The sequence below is a fragment of the Coregonus lavaretus genome (assembly GCF_964263955.1).
Source record: "Coregonus lavaretus genome assembly, chromosome: 7".
NCBI classification, from domain to species: Eukaryota; Metazoa; Chordata; class Actinopteri; order Salmoniformes; family Salmonidae; genus Coregonus; species Coregonus lavaretus.
This window is the reverse complement of record NC_139994.1, coordinates 10,631,969-10,656,352: the sequence shown is the minus strand read 5'-3', so window position 1 is coordinate 10,656,352 and position 24,384 is coordinate 10,631,969. Positions and strand designations below refer to the sequence as shown.

Below are 24,384 nucleotides of genomic sequence, written 5' to 3'. Positions count from 1 at the left end.
GTCCTCCATCACTCTCTCCATCTCTCTACTCTCTCTGGTCTCTGTGTCCTTGACAGCTCCAGCTGTAGTAATACCGGAAGGGCCTGGTTTATTCATTCAGAGAACCACAGTGGATCACGGCAGTTTGATCCAGTCATAACCTTAACAACCCCTTTTGTCCAGACCAGCGCTCTGCCTTCCCGGATATGTATAGACATATACTCAGAGGGCCACATCAGTTAGCTTTGAATCTGAACCCAGGTAAAGATCTGCTAGAAAACAGACTTATTAACCCAGGTCTGGTCATAGAGTTTACTGACACTGCCCAACTAACATGTCAGTCCCAACACTTAGTTCATTGAGGCTGTAATGTTAAGATCCTGTCAGGGTTTGGCTCATTCTACCAACACCATGAGCGTTGTGCCTGGAGTCTATTGCATCAATGAGGCAAGAGGGCAGGCAGAGGTGGAAGTGAGAGCTTGGCTATGTCCCAAATGGCAGCCTTTTCCCTATATAGGGCACTGGACCCTTGTCAAAAGTTGCGCACTGCATAGGGAATAGGGTGACATTTGGGACGTAGCCCTTGTGGTGGTGGGTAATCGTCATGGCTCCCTCTGCTCAGAGCTCTGACTGACTTTTCCTTTCTAACAATAACGATCGTTTCCTCAGCTAAAACCACAGCATTGGTTGGACTGAGACGACTGGTATTTACAGTGAATTAGCTTTTCAGGAGAGGACACACATTTTTGATTGTAGTGACATGAATGGAATTTTGGTCATTGTGTTAGGAATTAGTTCTCTGGTGATGTGGCCATATTTGAAGTGGTTTGAATACCTTACGTCACTCTTCCGTTTATCTAGTTCTCCTTGAAAAGTTTTGGTTTCATGCTCTGTGTTTTATCCAGGCCTATGACTAGACCATGTTGACCCCACATCAGGGTAACGTTCAGTAGGCAAACGTTGTGGAATGTTGCAGATAGAAATGTCATGAATAAAGCTGTCATGATTCCTTATTCTACATGTCAGAGGCATGTTTGTTCTATATACTATATGTCTATATCTGAACATTTCCCACCGTTGTGCCATTCTGAATGTGGCCCAGTACATGTAGTTGTAAAGTATAGCTGTGAGTGTGACACATTGTTTTTCAGGTTGAGGTAACTTCCTGTGAGCAAGGCCTTCAGTCTCCTTCCACTTCTCTAATTCGTTTGTCTTATCTTTGAATTTTGGCGCTTTGTTACCCGTCTGTGTCGCCACAGACTTGTTTCCTCTTCCCTAGACAAACGCCTACTTCCTCCTTCTGTTAACCTCTCTCTAATTCTTGCTTTTGCTCTTTCTCTGTGCCCAAGGCGAGGCACTGTGAAGTTTAGTTTGAAACCCTTGATTCTGTGACTGTTGGACCCATGAGGATTTTTCTTGTATTTATGGCTAGCTAGTGTTAGTGTATATATTTTTTTGTTTTGTTGTTGTGGATTTGAAAGAAGACGTGTTGGAGGGAGGACCAGCAAGTTGAACTCACTAGCTGCTTGTCGTCAAGGTTTCCGGGTGAGTCCTCTGTCTTCTCTTCTTGTTGTGTACTCACTGCTCAGGCTGGAGAGGGATGCATTGGGCCGAAGGGTGTGGCCCTCATTTTAGGGCTCTCTGCCCTCCTCACCCTCTGTGCCCACTAACCCCTTGGGCATAGACCCGGTTCAGAGAATAACTATACATCACAATACCAGGTCCGCCATTCTGAGTTAACCCATTAGTTTAATAATAATATATGCCATTTAGCGTAATCTTTTATACAAATACATTTTACACTAATGGGGGGGTCCCAGGAATCGAAAGCCACTATCCTGGCGTTGCAAGCGCCATGCTCTACCAACTGAGAGGTTCTACTCATTCTACATCTATGGTTCAGACATAAGGGTTAAGAGATGAGATGGTGAATGAGCATAGTCTGGTTAGCCCTGACAGGTCAGCTATTGCAGGGTTTCCCAACCCTCTCCTCGGGCCCCCTCAGACGTTTCACATTTTGGTTTTAACCCTAAACTGGCACACCTGATTTAATTAGTCAAAGGCTTCAAATCAAATCAAATCAAATCAAGTTTTATTGGCCACATGCGCCGAATACAACAGGTGCAGACATTACAGTGAAATGCTTACTTACAGCCCTTAACCAACAGTGCATTTATTTTAATAAAAAAGTAGAATAAAACAAAAAATTGTTGAGAAAAAAAGAGCAGAAGTAAAATAAAATAACAGTAGGGAGGCTATATATATACAGGGGGGTACCGGTGCAGAGTCAATGTGCGGGGGCACCGGCTAGTTGAGGTAGTTGAAGTAATATGTACATGTGGGTAGAGTTAAAGTGACTATGCATAAATAATTAACAGAGTAGCAGCAGCGTAAAAAGATGGGGGTGGGGGGGGCAGTGCAAATAGTCAGTGTAGCCATGATTAGCTGTTCAGGAGTCTTATGGCTTGGGGGTAGAAGCTGTTGAGAAGTCTTTTGGATCTAGACTTGGCCGGTACCGCTTGCAGTGCAGTAGCTAGAGAGAACAGTCTATGGCTAGGGTGGCTGGAGTCTTTGACAATTTTGTGGGCCTTCCTCTGACACCGCCTGGTATAGAGGTCCTGGATGGCAGGAAGCTTGGCCCCAGTGATGTACTGGGCCGTACGCACTACCCTCTGTAGTGCCTTGCGGTCGGAGGCCAAGCAGTTGCCATACCAGGCGGTGATGCAACCAGTCAGGATGCTCTCGATGGTGCAGCTGTATAATTTTTTGAGGATCTGAGGACCCATGCCAAATCTTTTCAGTCTCCTGAGGGGGACTAGGCTTTGTCGTGCCCTCTTCACGACTGTCTTGGTGTGTTTGGACCATGATAGTTTGTTGGTGATATGGACACCAAGGAACTTGAAGCTCTCAACCTGTTCCACTACAGCCCCGTCGATGAGAATGGGGGCGTGCTCAGTCATCTTTTTTTTCCTGTAGTCCACAATCATCTCCTTTGTCTTGGTTACGTTGAGGGAGAGGTTATTATCCTGGCACCACACGGCCAGGTCTCTGACCTCCTCCCTATAGGCTGTCTCATCGTTGTCGGTGATCAGGCCTACCACTGTTGTGTCGTCGGCAAACTTAATGATGGTGTTGGAGTTGTGCCTGGCCATGCAGTCATGGGTGAACAGGGAGTACAGGAGGGGACTGAGCATGCACCCCTGAGGGGCCCCCGTGTTGAGGATCAGCGTGGCAGTGTTGTTACCTACCCTTACCACCTGGGGGCGGCCCGTCAGGATGTCCAGGATCCAGTTGCAGAGGGAGGTGTTTAGTCCCAGGATCCTTAGCTTAGTGATGAGCTTTGAGGGCACTATGGTGTTGAATGCTGAGCTGTAGTCAATGAATAGCATTCTCACGTAGGTGTTTCTCTTGTCCAGGTGGGAAAGGGCAGTGTGGAGTGCAATAGAGATTGCATCATCTGTGGATCTGTTGGGGCGGTATGCAAATTGGAGTGGGTCTAGGGTTTCTGGGATAATGGTGTTGATGTGAGCCATGACCAGCCTTTCAAAGCACTTCATGGCTACAGACGTCAGTGCTACGGGTCGGTAGTCATTTAGGCAGGTTATCTTAGAGTCCTTGGGCACGGGGACTATGGTGGTCTGCTTGAAACATGTTGGTATTACAGACTCAGTCAGGGACATGTTGAAAATGTCAGTGAAGACACTTGCCAGTTGGTCAGCACATGCTCGGAGTACACGTCCTGGTAATCCGTCTGGCCCTGCGGCCTTGTGAATGTTGACCTGCTTAAAAGTCTTACTCACATTGGCTACGGAGAGCGTGATCACATAGTCATCCGGAACAGCTGGTGCTCTCATGCATGCTTCAGTGTTGCTTGCCTCGAAGCGAGCATAGAAGTGGTTTAGCTCGTCTGGAAGTCTTGTGTCACTGGGCAGCTCGCGGCTGTGCTTCCCTTTTGTAGTCTGTAATAGTTTTCAAGCCCTGCCACATCCGACGAGCGTCAGAGCCGGTGTAGTACGATTTCAATCTTAGTCCTGTATTGACTCTTTGCCTGTTTGATGGTTCGTCGGAGGGCATAGCGGGATTTCTTATAAGCGTCCGGGTTAGAGTCCCGCTCCTTGAAAGCGGCAGCTCTACCCTTTAGCTCAGTGCGGATGTTTCCTGTAATCCATGGCTTCTGGTTGGTGTATGTACGTACGGTCACTGTGGGGACGACATCATCGATGCACTTATTGATGAAGCCAGTGACTGATGTGGTGTACTCCTCAATGCTATCTGAAGAATCCCGGAACATGTTCCACTCTGTGCTAGCAAAACAGTCCTGTAGCTTAGCATCTGCGTCATCTGACCACTTTTTTATTAACCGAGTCACTGGTGCTTCCTGCTTTAGTTTTTGCTTATAAGCAGGAATCAGGAGGATAGAGTTATGGTCAGATTTGCCAAATGGAGGGCGAGGGAGAGCTTTGTATGCGTCTCTGTGTGTGGATAAAGGTGGTCTAGAGTTTTTTTTCCTCTGGTTGCACATTTCACATGCTGGTAGAAATTAGGTAGAACTTGATGATTAGTTGACTAATTGAATCAGGTGTGTCAGTTTAGGCCAAATTATTTTCCAATCGTTTAGTTCTGAATAGAACCATTATTCTTTTAGTTCCGTTCCACTGTTTCCGACCAGCAAAGGGAAGTTCTGAACCGGTTCGAACCCAAAAAAAGTAACGGTTTATATTGTTATTTTCCGTTCCTTTTTAAACCTCTGAAATCGATTACTTTTTACTTCACCAATGGATAGAGCAGCTTGCTATGGAGCGGGCAAGCTATGTACATGCATTGGACAGACAAGTGTAGTGTAGGGTGCGACATGCGACTGGAATTTTGCGGGTAAGGAGAATGCTGGGCATGAAGTGCTGGGCATGTTGTTGTTATGACATGCATTATCTGAATTAGACCCACATAATTATACCTGCGGAGGAGCGGCTTCAATGAAGGAACTTTGAAAGTCTTTGAACTTCAGAGAGTTGGCTTAACTAACATTGGACCAGAGCTAGCCCTTGACCATGACTCTCAGTTCCATTACGTTACACATAATGCCGCCTAGAGTTTGAGATCTAGACCAGAGCTAGCTAACGAGCTTGTGTGTGCAGAGCGGCGCCAGAATTAAAATTAAAATATGTAGTTTTGTAATTCATAATTCCAGTGTGAAACGTGATGACTATAGTATCCTTAACTAGCATTGAAAAAGTTAATCCATTGTTCTCTAATTAAAAATCTCTCTCTCCCTAATTTCTGAATCACATTGGTAACGTCTGTAGCTACAGTAGACTATGCTTAGAGGGGGAGGGGCAGGTAGCCTACACACACACAGGTAAAGATTTTCGGTAAAATATATTTCTTTTTTAGTCTTTCTTTATTTTTTTTATTGCAAAGAAAAAGCTATATCTCAGACTGGCCAATAAAAATAAAATATTAAGATGGGCTAAAGAACACAGACACTGGACTTTTTCTTTGCAACTCTGCCTAGAAGGTCAGCATCCCGGAGTCGCCTCTACACTGTTGACGTTGATACTGGTGTTTTGCGGGTACTATATAATGAAGCTGCCAGTTGAGGACCTGTGAGGCATCTGTTTCTCAAACTAGACACTCTAATGTATTTGTCCTCTTGCTCAGTTGTGCACCGGGGCCTCACAGTCCTCTTTCTATTCTGATTAGAGCCAGTTTGCGCTGTTCTGTGAAGGGAGCAGTACACAGTGTTGTACGAGATCTTCAGTTTCTTGGCAATTTCTTGCATGGAATAGCCTTAATTTCTCAGAACAAGAATAGACTGACGAGTTTCAGAAGAAAGTTATTTGTTTCTGGCCATTTTGAGCCTGTAATTGAACCCACAATTGCTGATGCTCCAGATACTCAACTAGTCTCAAGAAGGCCCGTTTTATTGCTTCTTTAATCAGCACAACAGTTTTCAGCTGTGCTAACATAATTGCAAAATGTTTTTTTAATGATCAATTAGCCTTTTAAATGATAAACTTGGATTAGCAAACAAAACGTGCCATTGGAACACAGGACTGATGGTTGCTGATAATGGGCCTCTGTACGCCTATGTAGATATTCCATTAAAAATCAGCCGTTTCCAGCTACAATAGCCATTTACAACATTAACAATGTCTACACTGTATTTCTGATCAATTTGATGTTATTTTAATGGACAAAAAAAGTGCTTTTCTTTTGAAAACAAGGACATTTCTAAGTGACCCCAAACTTTTGAACGGTTGTGTATATCCTGTCCCCTATCAACACTTTTTAATCCTTTGGTGCCAGCCACACTGCTTCTTGACACAAGGCCCGCTTAACCCAGAAGCCAGCCGCACCAATGTGTCGGATGAAAAACCATACACCTGGCGACCGTGTCAGCATGCACTGCGCCCGGCCCGCCACAGGAGTCGCTAGTGCACGATGGGACAAGAACATCCCTGCCGGCCAAACCCTCCCCTAACCTGGATGACGCTTGGCCAATTGTGTGCTGCCCCATGGGTCTCCCGGTCACAGCCGGCTGCGACAGAGCCTGGATCTCTAGTGGCACAGCTAGCACTGCGATGCAGTTCCTTAGACCGCTGCGCCACTCGGGAGGCCTCATTCTGGTTTTCTGTTATGTTCCCTGAATGGGTTCCCACCCCTGGTTTAGGGTTAAAACGAAAATGTGAAATGTCTGATGGGTTCAAGGAGAGGGTTCCTGAGCTATTGGATTGTTATTCTCAATCGTCACTGAGGTTTGAATTGTGAACAAACTGAGTAAAACAGCACACAGTTGGAATTCAAGAAATGTCTGAGAAATTGTTGTCAATAAGTAAAACATTAAATAAAATAATTGTCTGTGCTGCTCATTAGATACAGATGTGGTCGTTATAGTTGTTTAGTCATACCTCTGTTTGGATTGATGCAGACGTTATGTATGACTCATTAAATGTATTCAGTCAATGTCTCTTGATTGTTGCTGACTCTGTTAGTGGCGTTTTGGCGAACCCTTTTAGTTTCACTGATTGTGTTCACTGTTTATTACAGTTTGCAGGGATATTCAAATCTAAGCCTTGAGGTCCACATTACTGCTGTTTTTCTCTCCTACCTGATAATTAATTATCCCACCTGGTGTCCCAGGTCTAAAGCAGTCCTTGATTACTGGGGAAGAATACAAATCAACAGTGGATCTGGCTTCGAGGTCCAGATTAGAATTTAGAGTCTTACCCTTTTAGATCTAAACCCTGCATCACTCCCCTCACTTACACATCTACAAAACTACCAGGAGTATAGTCTACAAGATGTTTTAGTGTTTTAGCAACACGAGTTTAGAGAATTGCTGTCCCCTCAGCAGGCGTGTCGTGTATTTCGGCGGAGTGACTCCAGTGCTGTTAATTGCTGTGAGAGTTGTTGTCAGCCCTCTGGCACAGATGTCTGACAGGATATCCTGCTTGCTGCACCAGAAACAAGGGCATGTTTGTGAAAAAAGCGGCCTGCTGAGAAGGAGACAGTTAGTAGTACTACTGTAGTAGCCTGCTGAGACAGAGACAGTCAGTAGTAGTAGTAGTAGTAGTAGTAGTAGTAGTAGTAGTAGTAGTAGTAGTAGTAGTAGTACTATAGTAGCCTGCTGAGAAGGAGACAGTTAGTAGTACTACTGTAGTAGCCTGCTGAGACAGAGACAGTCAGTAGTACTATAGTAGCCTGCTGAGACAGAGACAGTCAGTAGTAGTAGTAGTAGTAGTAGTAGTACTATAGTAGCCTGCTGAGACAGAGACAGTCAGTAGTAGTACTGTAGTAGCCTGCTGAGACAGAGACAGTCAGTAATAGTAGTAGTAGTAGTATAGTAGCCTTCTGAGACAGACAGTCAGTAGTAGTAGTAGTAGTAGTACTATAGTAGCCTGCTGAGACAGAGACAGTCAGTAGTAGTAGTAGTAGTACTATAGTAGCCTGCTGAGACAGACAGTTAGTAGTAGTAGTAGTAGTAGTACTGTAGTAGCCTGCTGAGACAGTCAGTAGTAGTACTATAGTAGCCTGCTGAGACAGAGACAGTCAGTAGTAGTAGTAGTAGTAGTAGTACTGTAGTAGCCTGCTGAGACAGATACAGTCAGTAGTAGTAGTACTATAGTAGCCTGCTGAGACAGAGACAGTTAGTAGTAGTAGTAGTAGTAGTAGTAGTAGTACTGTAGTAGCCTGCTGAGACAGAGACAGTCAGTAGTAGTAGTAGTAGTAGTAGTACTATAGTAGCCTGCTGAGACAGAGACAGTCAGTAGTAGTACTATAGTAGCCTGCTGAGACAGAGACAGTCAGTAGTAGTAGTAGTAGTACTATAGTAGCCTTCTGAGACAGAGACAGTCAGTAGTAGTACTGTAGTAGCCTGCTGAGACAGAGACAGTCAGTAGTAGTAGTACTATAGTAGCCTGCTGAGACAGAGACAGTTAGTAGTAGTAGTACTTGTAGTAGTAGTACTGTAGTAGCCTGCTGAGACAGTCAGTAGTAGTAGTAGTACTATAGTAGCCTGCTGAGACAGAGACAGTCAGTAGTAGTAGTAGTAGTAGTAGTAGTAGTACTATAGTAGCCTGCTGAGACAGAGACAGTCAGTAGTAGTAGTAGTAGTAGTAGTAGTAGTAGTAGTACTATAGTAGCCTTCTGAGACAGAGACAGTCAGTAGTAGTACTGTAGTAGCCTGCTGAGACAGAGACAGTCAGTAGTAGTAGTAGTACTGTAGTAGCCTGCTGAGACAGTCAGTAGTAGTAGGAGTACTATAGTAGCATGCTGAGACAGAGACAGTCAGTAGTAGTACTGTAGTAGCCTGCTGAGACAGAGACAGTTAGTTAGTAGTAGTAGTAGTAGTAGTAGTAGTAGTAGTAGTACTGTAGTAGTCTGCTGAGACAGTCAGTAGTAGTAGTAGTAGTAGTAGTAGTAGTACTGTAGTAGGCTGCTGAGACAGAGACAGTTAGTTAGTAGTAGTAGTAGTAGTACTGTAGTAGTCTGCTGAGACAGTCAGTAGTAGTAGTAGTAATAGTAGTACTGTAGTAGCCTGCTGAGATAGAGACAGTCAGTAGTAGTAGTACTATAGTAGCCTGCTGAGACAGTCAGTAGTAGTACTATAGTAGCCTGCTGAGACAGAGACAGTCAGTAGTAGTAGTAGTAGTAGTAGTACTGTAGTAGCCTGCTGAGACAGACAGTCAGTAGTAGTACTGTAGTAGCCTGCTGAGACAGAGACAGTCAGTAGTAGTAGTATTAGTAGTAGTAGTACTGTAGCAGCCTGCTGCGACAGTCAGTAGTAGTACTATAGTAGCCTGCTGAGACAGTCAGTAGTAGTACTATAGTAGCCTGCTGAGACAGAGACAGTCAGTAGTAGTAGTAGTACTATAGTAGCCTGCTGAGACAGACAGTTAGTAGTAGTAGTAGTAGTAGTAGTAGCCTGCTGAGACAGAGACAGTCAGTAGTAGTAGTAGTACTATAGTAGCCTGCTGAGACAGTCAGTAGTAGTACTATAGTAGCCTGCTGAGACAGTCAGTAGTATTACTATAGTAGCCTGCTGAGACAGAAACAGTCAGTAGTAGTAGTAGTAGTAGTAGTAGTAGTAGTAGTAGTAGCCTGCTGAGACGGTCAGTAGTAGTAGTAGTAGTACTATAGTAGCCTGCTGAGACAGTCAGTAGTAGTACTATAGTAGCCTGCTGAGACAGAGACAGTTAGTAGTAGTAGTAGTAGTAGTAGTGTAGTAGCCTGCTGAGACAGAGACAGTCAGTAGTAGTAGTACTATAGTAGCCTGCTGAGACAGTCAGTAGTAGTAGTAGTAGTACTATAGTAGCCTGCTGAGACAGAGACAGTCAGTAGTAGTAGTAGTAGTAGTACTGTAGTAGTATGCTGAGACAGAGACAGTCAGTAGTAGTAGTACTATAGTAGCCTGCTGAGACAGTCAGTAGTAGTACTATAGTAGCCTGCTGAGACAGAGACAGTTAGTAGTAGTAGTAGTAGTAGTAGTAGTAGTAATAGTAGTGTAGTAGCCTGCTGAGACAGTCAGTAGTAGTAATACTATAGTAGCCTGCTGAGACAGTCAGTAGTAGTAGTAGTAGTACTGTAGTAGCCTGCTGAGACAGTCAGTAGTAGTACTATAGTAGCATGCTGAGACAGAGACAGTCAGTAGTAGTAGTACTACTATAGTAGCCTGCTGAGACAGAGACAGTCAGTAGTAGTAGTAGTAGTAGTAGTAGTAGTAGTAGTACTATAGTAGCCTGCTGAGACAGAGACAGTCAGTAGTAGTAGTACTATAGTACCTGCTGAGACAGTCAGTAGTAGTACTATAGTAGCCTGCTGAGACAGTCAGTAGTAGTAGTAGTAGTACTGTAGTAGCCTGCTGAGACAGTCAGTAGTAGTACTATAGTAGCCTGCTGAGACAGAGACAGTCAGTAGTAGTAGTAGTACTATAGTAGCCTGCTGAGACAGAGACAGTCAGTAGTAGTAGTAGTAGTAGTAGTAGTACTATAGTAGCCTGCTGAGACAGTCAGTAGTAGTAGTAGTAGTACTATAGTAGCCTGCTGAGACAGTCAGTAGTAGTAGTAGTACTATAGTAGCCTGCTGAGACAGAGACAGTCAGTAGTAGTAGTAGTACTATAGTAGCCTGCTGAGACAGAGACAGTCAGTAGTAGTAGTAGTAGTAGTAGTAGTAGTAGTAGTAGTAGTAGTAGTACTATAGTAGCCTGCTGAGACAGTCAGTAGTAGTAGTAGTAGTACTATAGTAGCCTGCTGAGACAGTCAGTAGTAGTAGTAGTACTATAGTAGCCTGCTGAGACAGAGACAGTCAGTAGTAGTAGTAGTACTATAGTAGCCTGCTGAGACAGAGACAGTCAGTAGTAGTAGTACTGTAGTAGCCTGCTGAGACAGAGACAGTCAGTAGTAGTACTATAGTAGCCTGCTGAGACAGAGACAGTCAGTAGTAGTAGTACTATAGTAGCCTGCTGAGACAGAGACAGTCAGTAGTAGTAGTAGTAGTAGTAGTAGTACTATAGTAGCCTGCTGAGACAGAGACAGTCAGTAGTAGTAGTAGTAGTAGTACTATAGTAGCCTGCTGAGACAGAGACAGTCAGTAGTAGTAGTAGTAGTAGTAGTAGTAGTAGTAGTAGTAGTAGTAGTAGCCTGCTGAGACAGAGACAGTCAGTAGTAGTAGTAGTAGTAGTAGTAGTAGTAGTACTATAGTAGCCTGCTGAGACAGAGACAGTCAGTAGTAGTAGTAGTAGTAGTAGTAGTAGTAGCCTGCTGAGACCGAGAGGAGAAAGCTTTACTTACTGTTCTGCCACGTTTCCCTTCAGTGCCCCCCACTCTTCCTATTTCTCTTCTTCCTTCATTGTTTTGTCCACCTGTGTCTAGCACCCAGGGGGAACTCTGATAGGGGTATGTGGGCACAGTTTCACAGGGCAAAAAGAAGCAATCTCACTTTCAATGAGCTCTTACCTGGCTTTTTCCTGTAGGAACTGTGGGTGGTTCTGTGTGAATAAAAACTACAAGTAAGTGTGTGTGTGTGTGTGTTACAGGCTAAAACATTCATACATGATTGAATATCCTCCTCCACAGAGGGTAGTGGAGGCCTTTTAGACTGGTGACGCCAGAGGCGGATTGGCCATCTGGCAATTCTGGCAAATGCCAGATGCGAAGGACCATTTTTTAGTTGGGTGGGCTGTTCGAAATTGACATACAAAAAAAGGTGACATGGCCAGCGGCCCATGGGCCTGTTAAGTTTCTTATAAAGATTTTTTGCGCAATTTCTCTGTTATACTAATCTATATTGAGCCTTTGGCTGATCAGTGGGCAAGCGGCTGGTCTGGTTTTCTAATGGGCTCAGCTGAGGTCACGCAAACTCTCCTTCAAATTCAAACCTGGCATCAGTAAAGAGACCTGTTCCGACTCTGTCATCAGTTAGGCAGACAAGATCATAGATCGTAAAAAACTGAAAGGGTGGGTGCCTATAAACGTAGAAAGGGCACATTCTACATTGGCACCTCACTCAAAACGTCCTCTTTTTTGGGAGGCTAAAACCATGATTTGGTCAAACAGTAAAGTGCACTATCCTCATGATTCCTCTAATGAAAGTGTGTGCCCTGCCCCTGTACCTGTTTCATTGGGGCCTGCTGCTGTAATGAGCGAGCCACTCTCCTCTCCCCCCATGCGCTTGAGAGAAAAATGTGTTCTGATCGTAGAACATTTTAAAAATGCAATTGTGGGAAAAACACATCAAGGCCTCAGCTTTCTGTAGGTATAATTGCGAGGGCATAGGCCTATAGGTCTCATGGGTAGTAGCTTAATCTGTGTTTTTTTAGGACATAACATGTACTGTTTGATGAAGACGTGGCTACTACCAGTGGGTATTGTATTTCGAGTTAGCGATCTAGTGTGTTTTCAGTTTCCACTTCCTCAGGTGTTGAAATTAATTAGAGGTGCACATAAAGATGTATCATCTCTATTGAACCCCCACAAAAATCGGGACATTCTGGAGTCCTATTTTGACAGTAAAATATAGCAACTATAGTCTACTGTAATTGTCAACCCCAAATTCATGACAATCACTGGATTAGGTTGCACATAATATATTGAGTCATGCGTTCCAGCTTGGACGTGTTAGATGAAACGCCTTATTTCTTCAATACCTCAGTAGTCTATTTATTACACTTCTTAATAAATCACTTTGAGTTACTTTATAAGTTGATTAATCATGATTTGGGGAATGGTGCCACCAACTGTAAAGGTTAGTGGCACCAGGGGAAAATCTTAGTCTGAACAGTAGTAATTGACACTTACGGTAGGTGTTGATTTAAAGGGAACACATATATATGACTGGCACTAATTTGCAATAAGCCGTTAGCTTCGTGTAAGGCTTAAGCTGACAGGCAGACAGAGAACAAAAGCAGCACAGAAGATGTTGAGAGATAGATAGACGGCACAACAGGGAGGCAAACAAAAAGGCTAGAGCAGAGACACAGTTATAGTGGTGAGTTGTATCTCCAGACAGAGGGACAGTTATAGTGGTGAGTTGTTTCTCCAGACAGATGGACAGTTATAGTGGTGAGTTGTATCTCCAGACAGAGGAACAGTTATAGTGGTGAGTTGTATCTCCAGACAGAGGGACAGTTATAGTGGTGAGTTGTATCTCCAGACAGAGCGACCGTTATAGTGGTGAGTTGTTTCTCCAGACAGAGGAACAGTTATAGTGGTGAGTTGTATCTCCAGACAGATGGACAGTTATAGTGGTGAGTTGTATCTCCAGACAGAGGGACAGTTATAGTGGTGAGTTGTATCTCCAGACAGAGGAACAGTTATAGTTGTGAGTTGTTTCTCCAGACAGAGGGACAGTTATAGTGGTGAGTTGTATCTCCAGACAGAGGGACAGTTATAGTGGTGAGTTGTTTCTCCAGACAGATGGACAGTTATAGTGGTGAGTTGTATCTCCAGACAGAGGGACAGTTATAGTGGTGAGTTATTTCTCCAGACAGAGGGACAGTTATAGTGGTGAGTTGTTTCTCCAGACAGATGGACAGTTATAGTGGTGAGTTGTATCTCCAGACAGAGGGACAGTTATAGTGGTGAGTTATTTCTCCAGACAGAGGGACAGTTATAGTGGTGAGTTGTATCTCCAGTGGTGTTTTAAACATGAACTGGCTTAAAAGACCAGATGTCTCATCAGTCACTGGTACAGAAATGGTTGAGAAATGCTGTACTGTCAATGTTGTGCTACTGCCTGTGTCTAGGTAGGGTGTGTGTGTGTGTGTGTGTGTGTGTGTGTGTGTGTGTGTGTGTGTGTGTGTGTGTGTGTGTGTGTGTGTGTGTGTGTGTGTGTGTGTGTGTGTGTGTGTGGTTGGTGGCCGGCCAGTGGCCAGCCGGGGGGTGGGTGGGTGGATGGTGGAGTGAGTTGGCTGCGCGTGCAGTGAAGTGGGCTGGTGTGGATAAAATGCCAGGGCCGAATTCTTGTCCCAGTCCACCCCTGAGGCAGGGTGTGTTTTTGGGGGTGTGTGTGTGACACATCACTCCCTCAGGGTGTAACGGAACACTGAAATCGAATTAATTAGCTTAATTACAATGTATGTTTTTGCGCGATATTCCAAATGCCTCTCTCCCATGAATCTAAGTTTTGTTATATTTTGTTTTCATGAGCGTTTGTCCGCTTGTTCTCATGTATTTTTGGTCTCGTCTCCTTCGCTCCTCTGTGCTGTGTGCGCCTTCCCATTTACACCAGAAATCTGTATATAATGACGTGATGCACGTCTCCACCCTAACAATGAGAGTCATTGTCCCAAAGGCGGAAGGCAGGCGACAAGCTTAGGTCCAAAATACGACCATAGAAACGCATTGGCCTTATTTTGGACATTGTAGAATAATAGTGAAGACATCAAAACTATGAAATAACACATATGGAATCATGTAGTAACCAAAAAGGTGTTAAACAAATCAACATATATTTTATATTTGAGATTATTCAAAGTAGCCACCCTTTGCCTTGATGACCGCTTTGGACACTCTTGGCATTCTTTCAACCAGCTTCACCTGGAATGCTTTTCCAACAGGCTTGAAGGAGTTCCCACATATACTGAGCACTTGTTGGCTGCTTTTCCTTCACTCTGTGGTCCAACTCATCCCAAACCATCTCAATTGGGTTGAGGTCGGGTGATTGTGGAGGCCAGGTTGTCTGATGCAGCATTCAGTCATTCTCCTTCTTGGACAAATAGCCCTTACACAGCCTTAAATCAACACCATTATCCCAGAAACCCTAGACCCACTCCAATTTGCATAACGCCCCAACAGATCCACAGATGATGCAATCTATATTGCACTCCACACTTCCCCTTCCCACCTGGACAAAAGGAACACTTACGTGAGAAAGCTATTCATTGACTACAGCTCAGCGTTCAACACCACAGTGCCCTCAAAGCTCATCACTATGCTAAGGACCCTGGGACTAAACACCTCCCTCTGTAACTGGATCCTGGACTTCCTGACGGGCCGCACCCAGGTGGTAAGGGTAGGTAACAACACTGCCACACTGATCCTCAGCAGACGACACAACTGTGGTAGGCCTGATCACAGACAACGATGAGACAGCCTATAGGGAGGAGGTCAGAAACCTGGCCGTGTAGTGCCAGGATAACAACCTGTCCCTCAACGTGATCAAGACAAAGGAGATGATTGTGGACAACAGGAAAAAGAGGACTGAGCATGCCCCCATTCTCATCGACGGGCTGTAGTGAAGCAGGTTGAGAGCTTCAAGTTCCTTGGTGTCCACATCACCAACAAACTAACATAGTCCAAACACACCAAGACAGTCGTGAAGAGGGCAAGACAAAGCCTAGTCCCCCTCAGGAGACTGAAAAGATTTGGCATGGGTCCTCAGATCCTCAAAAAGTTATACAGCTACACCATCGAGAGCATCCTGACTGGTTGCATTACTACCTGGTATGGCAACTGCTCGGCCTCCAACCGCAAGGCACTACAGAGGGTAGTGCATACGGCCCAGTACATCACTGGGGCCAAGCTTCCTGCCATCCAGGACCTCTATACCAGGCTGTGTCAGAGAAAGGCCCTAAAAATTGTCAAAGACTCCAGCCACCCTAGTCATAGACTGTTCTTTCTGCTACAGCACGGCAAGCGGTACCGGAGTGCCAAGTCTAGATCAAAAAGGCGTCTTAACAGCTTCTAGCCCCAAGCCATAAGACTCCTGAACAGCTAATCAAATGGCTACCCGTACTATTTGCATTTTTTTTTTTACGCTGCTGCTACTCTCTGTTTATTATCTATGCATAGTCACTTTAACTCTACCTACAGTGGCTTGTGAAAGTATTTCCCGGTATTTAGCGCCATCCATCATTCCTTCAATTCTGACCAGTTTCACAGTCCCTGCTGATGAAAAACATCCCCACAGCATGATACTGCCACCACCATGCTTCACTGTGGGTATGGTGTTCTCAGGGTGATAAGAGGTGTTGGGTTTGCGCCAGACAAACCATTTTCCTTGATGGCAAAAAAGCTCAATTTTAGTCTCATCTGACCAGAGTGCCTTCTTGCATATGTTTGGGGAGTCTCCCACATGCCTTTTGGCGAACACCAAACGTGTTTGCTTATTTTTTTCTTTAAGAATGGCTTTTTTCTGGCTACTCTTCCGTAAAGCCCAGCTTTGTGGAGTGTACGGCTTAAAGTGGTCCTATGGACAGATACTCCAATCTCCGCTGTGGAGCTTTGCAGCTCCTTCAGGGTTATCGTTGGTCTCTTTGTTGCCTCTCTGATTAATGCCCTCCTTGCCTTGTCTGTGAGTTTTGGTGGGCGGCCCTCTCTTGGCAGGTTTGTTGTGGTGCCATATTCGTTAAATTGTTTAAATAATGGATTTAATGGTGCTCCGTGGGATGTTCAAAGTTTCTGATATTTTTTTTTATCCCAACCCTGATCTGTACTTCTCCACAACTTTGTCCCTGACCTGTTTGGGAGAGCTCCTTGGTCTTCATGGCGCCCCTTGCTTGGTGGTGCCCCTTGCTTAGTGGTGTTGCAGACTCTGGGGCCTTTCAGAACAGGTGTGTATATATACTGAGATCATGTGATACTTAGATTACACAGAGGTGGACTTTATTTAACTAATAATGTGACTTCTGAAGGTAATAGGTTGCACCAGATCTTATGTAGGGGCTTCATAGCAAAGGGGGTGAATACATATGCATGCACCAGAATTTTTTGAAACAAGTTATTTTTTTCATTTCACTTCACCAATTTGGACTATTTTGTGTATGTCCATTACATGAAATACAAATAAAAATCAATTTAAATTACAGGTTGTAATGCAACAACATAGGAAAAACGCCAAGGGTGATGTATATATTACCTTAATTACCTCGACCCGCACATTGACTCTGTACCAGTACCCCCTGTATATAGCCTCTCTACTGTTATTTTACTGATGCTCTTTAATTTTTAATTACATTTTTTTTGTTATCTATTTTTTACTTAGCACTTATTTTTCTTAAAACGGCATTGTTGGTTAAGGGCTTGTAAGTAAGCATTTCACTGTAGGTCTACACCTGTTGTATTCGGCACATGTGACAAATAAAATTAGATTTGATTTGGAGGTGTGTTGGGTCATTGTCCTGTTGAAAAACAAATGATAGTCCCACTAAGCGCAAACCAGATGGGATGGCGTATTGCTGCAGAATGCTGTGGTAGCCATGCTGGTTAAGTGTGCCTTGAATTACAGACAGTGTCACCAGCAAAAAACCTCCACACCATCACACCTCCTCCTCTGTGCTTCATGGTGGGAACCACACATGCAGAGATCATTCGTTCATCTACTCTGCGCATCACAAAGACACAGCGGTTGGAACCAAAAATCTCAAATTTGGACTCATCAGACCAAAGGACAGATTTCCACCGGTCTAATGTCCATTGCTCGTGTTTCTTGGGTCAAGCAAGTCTCTTCTTATTATTGGTGTCCTTTAGTAGTGGTTTCTTTGAAGCAATTCGACCATGAAGGCCTGATTCACGCAGTCTCCTCTGAACAGTTGATGTTGAGATGTGTCTGTTACTTGATCCCTGTGAAGCATTTATTTGGGCTGCAATCTGAGGTGCAGTTAACTCTAATGAACTTATCCTCTGCAGCAGAGGTAACTCTGGGTCTTCCTTTCCTGTGGTGGTCCTCATGAGAGCCAGTTTCATCATAGCGCTTGATGGTTTTTGCGACTGCACTTGAAGAAACTTTCCAAGTTTTTGAAATTTGACCTTCATGTCTCAAAGTAATGATGGACTGTCGTTTCTCTTTGCTTATTTGAGCTGTTCTTGCCATAATATGGACTTGGTCTTTTACCAAAGAGGGATATCTTCTGTATACCAACCACACCTTGTCACAACACAACTGATTGGCAAAGATTTGTAGGCCATATCACCCGGCCCTAACTGAAAGCATGGCTAGAGCGTGGGCGTTTTTCAGTGTGTCTGTGAACGTTGCAGGCTTCAAGTGTGTGTGTGTGTGTGTGTGTGTGTGTGTGTGTGTGTGTGTGTGTGTGTGTGTGTGTGTGTGTGTGTGTGTGTAGTATATGTATGAGTCTCCATGTCTGTCTCGGTGTGTGAAAGTGTCTCGCTTGAAGCTTCTGTTTTGGTGTGTTGGAGTATGTCTGCCTCTCTCTGTTTTTAACGTCTGAAGCGGATGTTTACATTTACATTTACATTTAAGTCATTTAGCAGACGCTCTTATCCAGAGCGACTTACAAATTGGTGCATTCACCCTATAGCCAGTGGGTTAACCACTTTACAATAATTCTAATTTTATTTTTATTTTTTATATAATATATTATATTTTTGTGTTTTATTATATTTTACTCAATTGTATTTTTTATTTTTTTTACTTTTTATATTTTTTCTTTATTTTTTATATGTTGTTCCACCATTGGGGTGCCTTGTTCCACCATTGGGGTGCCAGAGCAGCGAACAGTTTTGACTGGGCTGAGCGGGAACTATGCTTCCGCAGAGGAAGGGGAGCCAGCAGGCCAGAGGTGGATGAACGCAATGCCCTCGTTTGGGTGTAGGGACTGATCAGAGCCTGAAGGTACGGAGTTGCCGTTCCCCTCACTGCTCCATAGGCAAGCACCATGGTCTTGTAACGGATGCGAGCTTCAACTGGAAGCCAGTGGAGTGTGCGGAGGAGAGGGGTGACGTGAGACGGATGTGTCTGTGTATGTTTCCAATCGATCTCTCTGTGTGTCTTTCCATCTCAGACTGGAAGACTGTGATAACGCACTGTGCCTGTCTCTGTGACCTTCGTTTCTTACACAGATAAAAGCACCTGCCTTCTTTATAGGCTGTGGCACGGTGTCACACCCTGGCCCCTTGGTGAGCCACGGCCCTTTGTAGAGGTGTCAGATGAAGTGCTGGGGTTTAGGCTCTTTTGAAATCCATACATGACGCCAGCCCCCCCAGCACAGCCCATCCGCCCTCTGGGCACACCCGAGGAATCCCCTCCCTGCCGCTTAGGAAAGTTGAAGAGGATACATTTTCAAACGTTTTTAATAAAAGGGAGAAAAAAGAAAAGCATAATTACTTCTCAGGGTGTGTTCAAAATGGCACCCTATTCCCTTTACGGTGCACTACTTTTGAATAGGGTGCCGTTTGGGACGTACCTTCACACTTGAATGTGCCAATGGGAGGTGAAGCGGAGGGCTTTTTTCTTGATAATGCGCTCTCTCTCTCTCTCTCAAAATTCAAAGGGGCTTCATTGGCATGGGAAACATGTTTACATTGCCAAAGCAAGTATAATAAACAAAGTGAAAAGACACAACACAACATCAAAATAAAATATTGCACTCCAAAAGATAGTCAAATAAAGGGGAAGATAAATAAACAGATAAATATTGGTGGTATTTACAATGTTGTTTGTCCTCCACTGGTTGCCGTTTTCTCATGGCAACGAGCCACAAATCTTGCTGCTGTTATTGCACACTGCGGTATTTTGCCTAACATATATGGGAGTTTATCAATGTATGATTTGTTTTCAAGTTCTTTGTGGGTCTGTGTGAACTGTGGGAGGGATGTATCTCTAATGTGATCATACATGTGACAGGAGGTTAGGAAGTGCAGCTCAGTTTCCACTTCATTTTGTGGGAAGTGTGCACGTAGCCTGTGTTCTCTCGAGAGCCAGGTCTGCCTATGGTGGCCTCTCAATAGCAAGGCTATGCTCATTGAGTCTGTACATAGTCAGACTCAGGCCCTTCTTGCCTTGCCTATGGTGGCCTCTCAATAGCAAGGCTATGCTCATTGAGTCTGTACATAGTCAGACTCAGGCCCTTCTTGCCTTGCCTATGGTGGCCTCTCTCAATAGCAAGGCTATGCTCATTGAGTCTGTACATAGTCAGACTCAGGCCCTTCTTGCCTTGCCTATGATCTTTTAGATCATACACAGCCTTGTGGAAGTTACCTGTGGTGTTGATGTTTAGGCTGAGGAAGGTATAATTATGTGTGTGCTCTAGGGCAACAGTGTCTAGATAGAATATGTATTTGTTGTCTTGGCTACTGGACCTTCTTTGGAACACCATTATTTTTCACTATCAGGGCCGAAGTCTGACAGAATCTGTACAGAAGATCTAGGTGCTGCTGTAGGCCCTCCTTGGTTGGGAACAGAAGCACTAGATCATCAGCAAACAGTAGACATTTGATTTACGAGTCCAGTATGGTGAGGCTGAGTGCTGTATTGTGGGGCTCAAGCTGCATCCCTGTCTCACTCCATGGCCCTGAGGAAACAAATCTGTGTGTTTATTGCCAATTTTAACTGCACACTTGTTGTTTGTGTACATTGATTTTATAATGTCATATGCTTTCCCCCCAACACCGCTTTCCATTAATTCGTATAGCAGACCCTCATGCCAAATTGAGTCAAAAGCTTGTTTGTCAATAAGGGTCCCCCCCCCCTTTCTTTTTCTCTATCTATTTATCTCACTCTGTCCCTCTCTCCCCTCCCTTCCCCCTCTTTCTCTTTCCTCTCTCTCTCTCCCCCTCTCTCTTCTTCTTTCTATCTCCTTCCTTCCTCTCTGCAGAGGACAAGACCTCTTATGTTACCTCATAAATATTTGAGGAGAAACCCGACACTTTCTGCTGTCCAACAAATCAAATCCTTCTCTCTCTTCCTTTCTCTTCCCCTATTTACCGCCAACTTTGTTGATGCCTTTGTTCTTTCAGTTGTGACTTTCTGGCGTGAGAATGGTTTTCAGCCTTTTGAGATTGATTTTCAGGACCTTGAGGTGATTTGTGATTTCTGGGGCGTGTAATTTCACTCTTTCCGAGTCAGAAATAACCCAGTGGATTAACGGGTCACTTTAATGGTGTGACCTCCTTGCTGCACGTGTCTCTCAGATTACATTTCTATCCCTAATGTTTTCTATAAAGACAGGGAGAGAGAGAAACTTGCCCTCTCATGTCTTTTTAGTTATCCCCTTTGGCAGAGCTGTTTTGTATGGTCTACATATTACCGAGGCTTAAGGATAGGGACTACCATGACATGATCACCTTTCACAACCACTTCCTCTATAACAATCCAGAATTTGCATTGTAAAGTGGAGAAAAATAAAAGGACCTCCTCCGGGGTATCTCACGCACGCACGATTGGCTTACTGCTTTGTAGCCCAGTGCAGCCTGGATGCCTTTAAGTTAACCCAGAGCAGAATTACAGTGTTCCTAGCAGCCCTCACTACCCCTCTCCTCTACCTAGAGTCCCATCCACTGGAGTTACTGTTTACCGTATCTCTCTGTGATGAGAGGGGAAGGATGACTGGGTCCAGCATCCCAAATGGCACCCTATTCCCTATATAGTGCACTACTTTTGACCAGAGCCCACGCACGCAAACACTCGCGCGCGTAAACACTGACACACATGCACACACCAGGGACACCACACGTTCTGACAGTTTATCCCAGTACTTTGCTGCTTCTTTGACTTCTGTATATCTATAGATAAACACATCACTCCCACAAAGGCTCTTGTTTTCTGCCTGCATGTGAAGAAGGTCATCTTATAAAACTAAAGACAGTGAAAGGCAGTGTGTTCCAAGGCTATGTTGGTGTTGATGCATCATTCTGTTTACAAAGGGAAGGCACTATTGCTTCGGTGCCCGTCCTCCTGCACATTAGTTTTTGTGTGTGTGTGTGTGTGTGTGTGTGTGTTTGTGTGTGTTTGTGTGTGTTTGTGTGTGTGTATGTGTGTGTATGTGTGTGTGTAGCTATGCTCCTCTACCCACAGTGTAAAGGGCAGCTTGTGCTCATCAAGACAATGCTTGTCTATTTTTGCCTCCTGTGTTCTCTCTCTCTGTCTTTCTCTCTACACCTCCCTCCCTCCACTTTCCTAGAACGGATGACTAAAACACAATTTTCTCTGAATGAGCTTAAAGAAGGGAGAGGCATGAACGGAGAGAGAGAGAGTCAGTGTTTTTAGCGAGGAGCCTAGTTTCATCAACACAATACAGACAGCTGCAGGTCTGGAAGGACACACACACTCTCTGAAGACACTGAAGGCAAAGCTCTAATTATACATCCACTCCAGTGTTTAAACCGAGTCCAATATTTTCCTCAGACTTATTTTAATAGTGATAAAAAATAATGGTATTGGTTCTAATGAATTTTGGGAAGTTGAAGTTACAACAAAAAAAAGGTGACTGTCTGTGTGACACACCCTGGATAGAAATAAAGATGTAGCTAGCTAGTGTCTACTGAAGCCATGGCTCCCATGGCAACAGGCCCTGAACAAGGGCTGTGCTTATTTATTATGGGGTGAGTCACTCAGTCACACTACACCACACCACACCAGAACAGACAGATGACATGACTACTGTCTTTTAAGAATAAACAGTGCATGGGGACCGAGAGAGATGAAGGCTACACACATTGGCTGTGTCCCAAATGGCACCCTATTCCCTAGTGCAGCCATTGAGATGTGTTCTATGGTTACGTCCCAAATGGCACCCTTTTCACTATATAGTGCACTACTTTTGACCAGAGCTCTATATTGGGCCATGGTCTAAAGTAGCACGTCAATAGGGAATAGAGTAGTATTTGGGACCTTTGAGTCGACCCTGAGACTCCATGTATTATGAAAGAGGATTAAATATGTAAAGGAGCTTCTCCTCCAGGAGTGAAGATGGTCCAAGCCATCTAGATCCAGACAGAAGTCCTGAATAATACATGGTGTTGCTTGGCAGTTTTTTTTGTATATCTGCAGTGCTCCATAGACTGTGTCTGTACCCCAAATGGCTCCCTAGTAGTGTGTGACCTATGTCGTGTGCTACTTTTGACCAGGATCCATAGGTTAGGGGCCAAAAGTAGTGCACTACATAGGGTGCCATTTTGGGACATATCCTACATCTACGGTACTCCATATACACTATTTCCATTTACACCATTTCTATTTTGGATGGACGTTTGGGGTCATTAGAAGGTGAAGTCCTCCCTTGTGGTTTGAAATCAAATCCTTAGGAAGAGGGAAGTGCCAGGCTTGGACGATACCCCGGTATACGGTATAAACTGTATATTTCAAAATACCAACGGTATGATTTTCAGCGGGGGCTGTAGGGGTGCGTGCTATGCCACTGCTTATAACCATAAGTTAAGTATGACTATAAGAAATCTAAGATGTGTCAAATAAATTATATCCAGCTATGCATTTGGTTTGCTAATTTGCTAGCTAAGTGCCTAGATGTCAAGATCAAGCTTATTGGTTACAGCAGAGACATTCAATCCCCTCCTGGATCAAGATCCCTGTTGCCTAAATTGTTTTGTGCAACAAAAAATTATACAGAAAATAAAACATATAAAAAGTATTCAGACCCCTTCCCTTTTCCCACATTTTGTTACGTTACAGCCTTATTCTAAAATGGATTAAATAAAAAAAAATGTCCTCATCAATCTACACACAATACCCCATAATGACAAAGCGAAAACAGGTTTTTAGAAATTGTAGCAAATGTAAAAAATAAAATAAACTGAAATACCTTATTTACATAAGTATTCAGACCCTTTGCTATGAGACTCGAAATTGAGCTCAGGTGCATCCTGTTTCCATTGATCATCCTTGATGTTTCTACAACTTGATTGGAGTCCACCTGTGGTAAATTCAATTGATTGGACATGATTTGGAAAGGCACACACCTGTCTATATAAAGTCCCACAGTTGACAGTGCATGTCAGAGCAAAAACATTTACATCATTTAGCAGACGCTCTTATCCAAAAACCAAGCCATGAGGTCGAAGGAATTGTCCATAGAGCTCCGAGACAGAATTGTGTCAAGGCACAGATCTAGGGAAGGGTACCAAAACATTTCTGCAGCATTAAAGGTCCCCGAGAACACAGTGGCCTCCATCATTCTTAAATGGAAGAAGTTTGGAACCACCAAGACTCTTCCTAGAGCTGGCCGCCCGGCCAAACTGAGCAATCGGGGGGAGAAGGGCCTTGGTCAGGGAGGTGACCAAGAACCCAATGGTCCCTCTGACAGAGCTCCAGAATTCCTCTGTGCAGATGGGAGAGCCTTCCAGAAGGACAACCATCTCTGCAGCACTCCACCAATCAGGACTTTATGGTAGAGTGGCCAGACGGAAGCCACTCCTCAGTAAAAGGCACATGACAGCCCGCTTGGAGTTTGCCAAAAGGCACCTAAAGGACTCTCAGACCATGAGAAACAAGATTCTCTGGTCTGTTGAAACCAAGATTGAACTCTTTGGCCTGAATGCCAAGCGTCACGTCTGGAGGAAACCTGGCACCATCCCTACGGTGAAGCATGGTGGTGGCAGCATCATGCTGTGGGGATGTTTTTCAGCGCCAGGTATTGGGAGACTAGTCAGGTACGAGGGAATGATGAATGGAGCAAAGTACAGAGAGATCCTTGATGAAAACCTGCTCCAGAGCGC

General features: G+C 44.3%; 1 protein-coding gene across 1 annotated transcript in view; it reads left to right on the top strand.

Moving 5' to 3' along the window:
* Positions 1 to 1,340: 1,340 nt before the first annotated feature.
* Positions 1,341 to 24,384, top strand: part of LOC311131883 (engulfment and cell motility protein 1-like) — a 117,824-nt gene continuing 94,780 nt past the window's right edge. The window contains exon 1 of the mRNA XM_084165002.1: positions 1,341 to 1,524. The gene's annotated coding sequence lies outside the window, so the exon portion shown is untranslated. The remainder of the gene's footprint in view (positions 1,525 to 24,384) is intronic.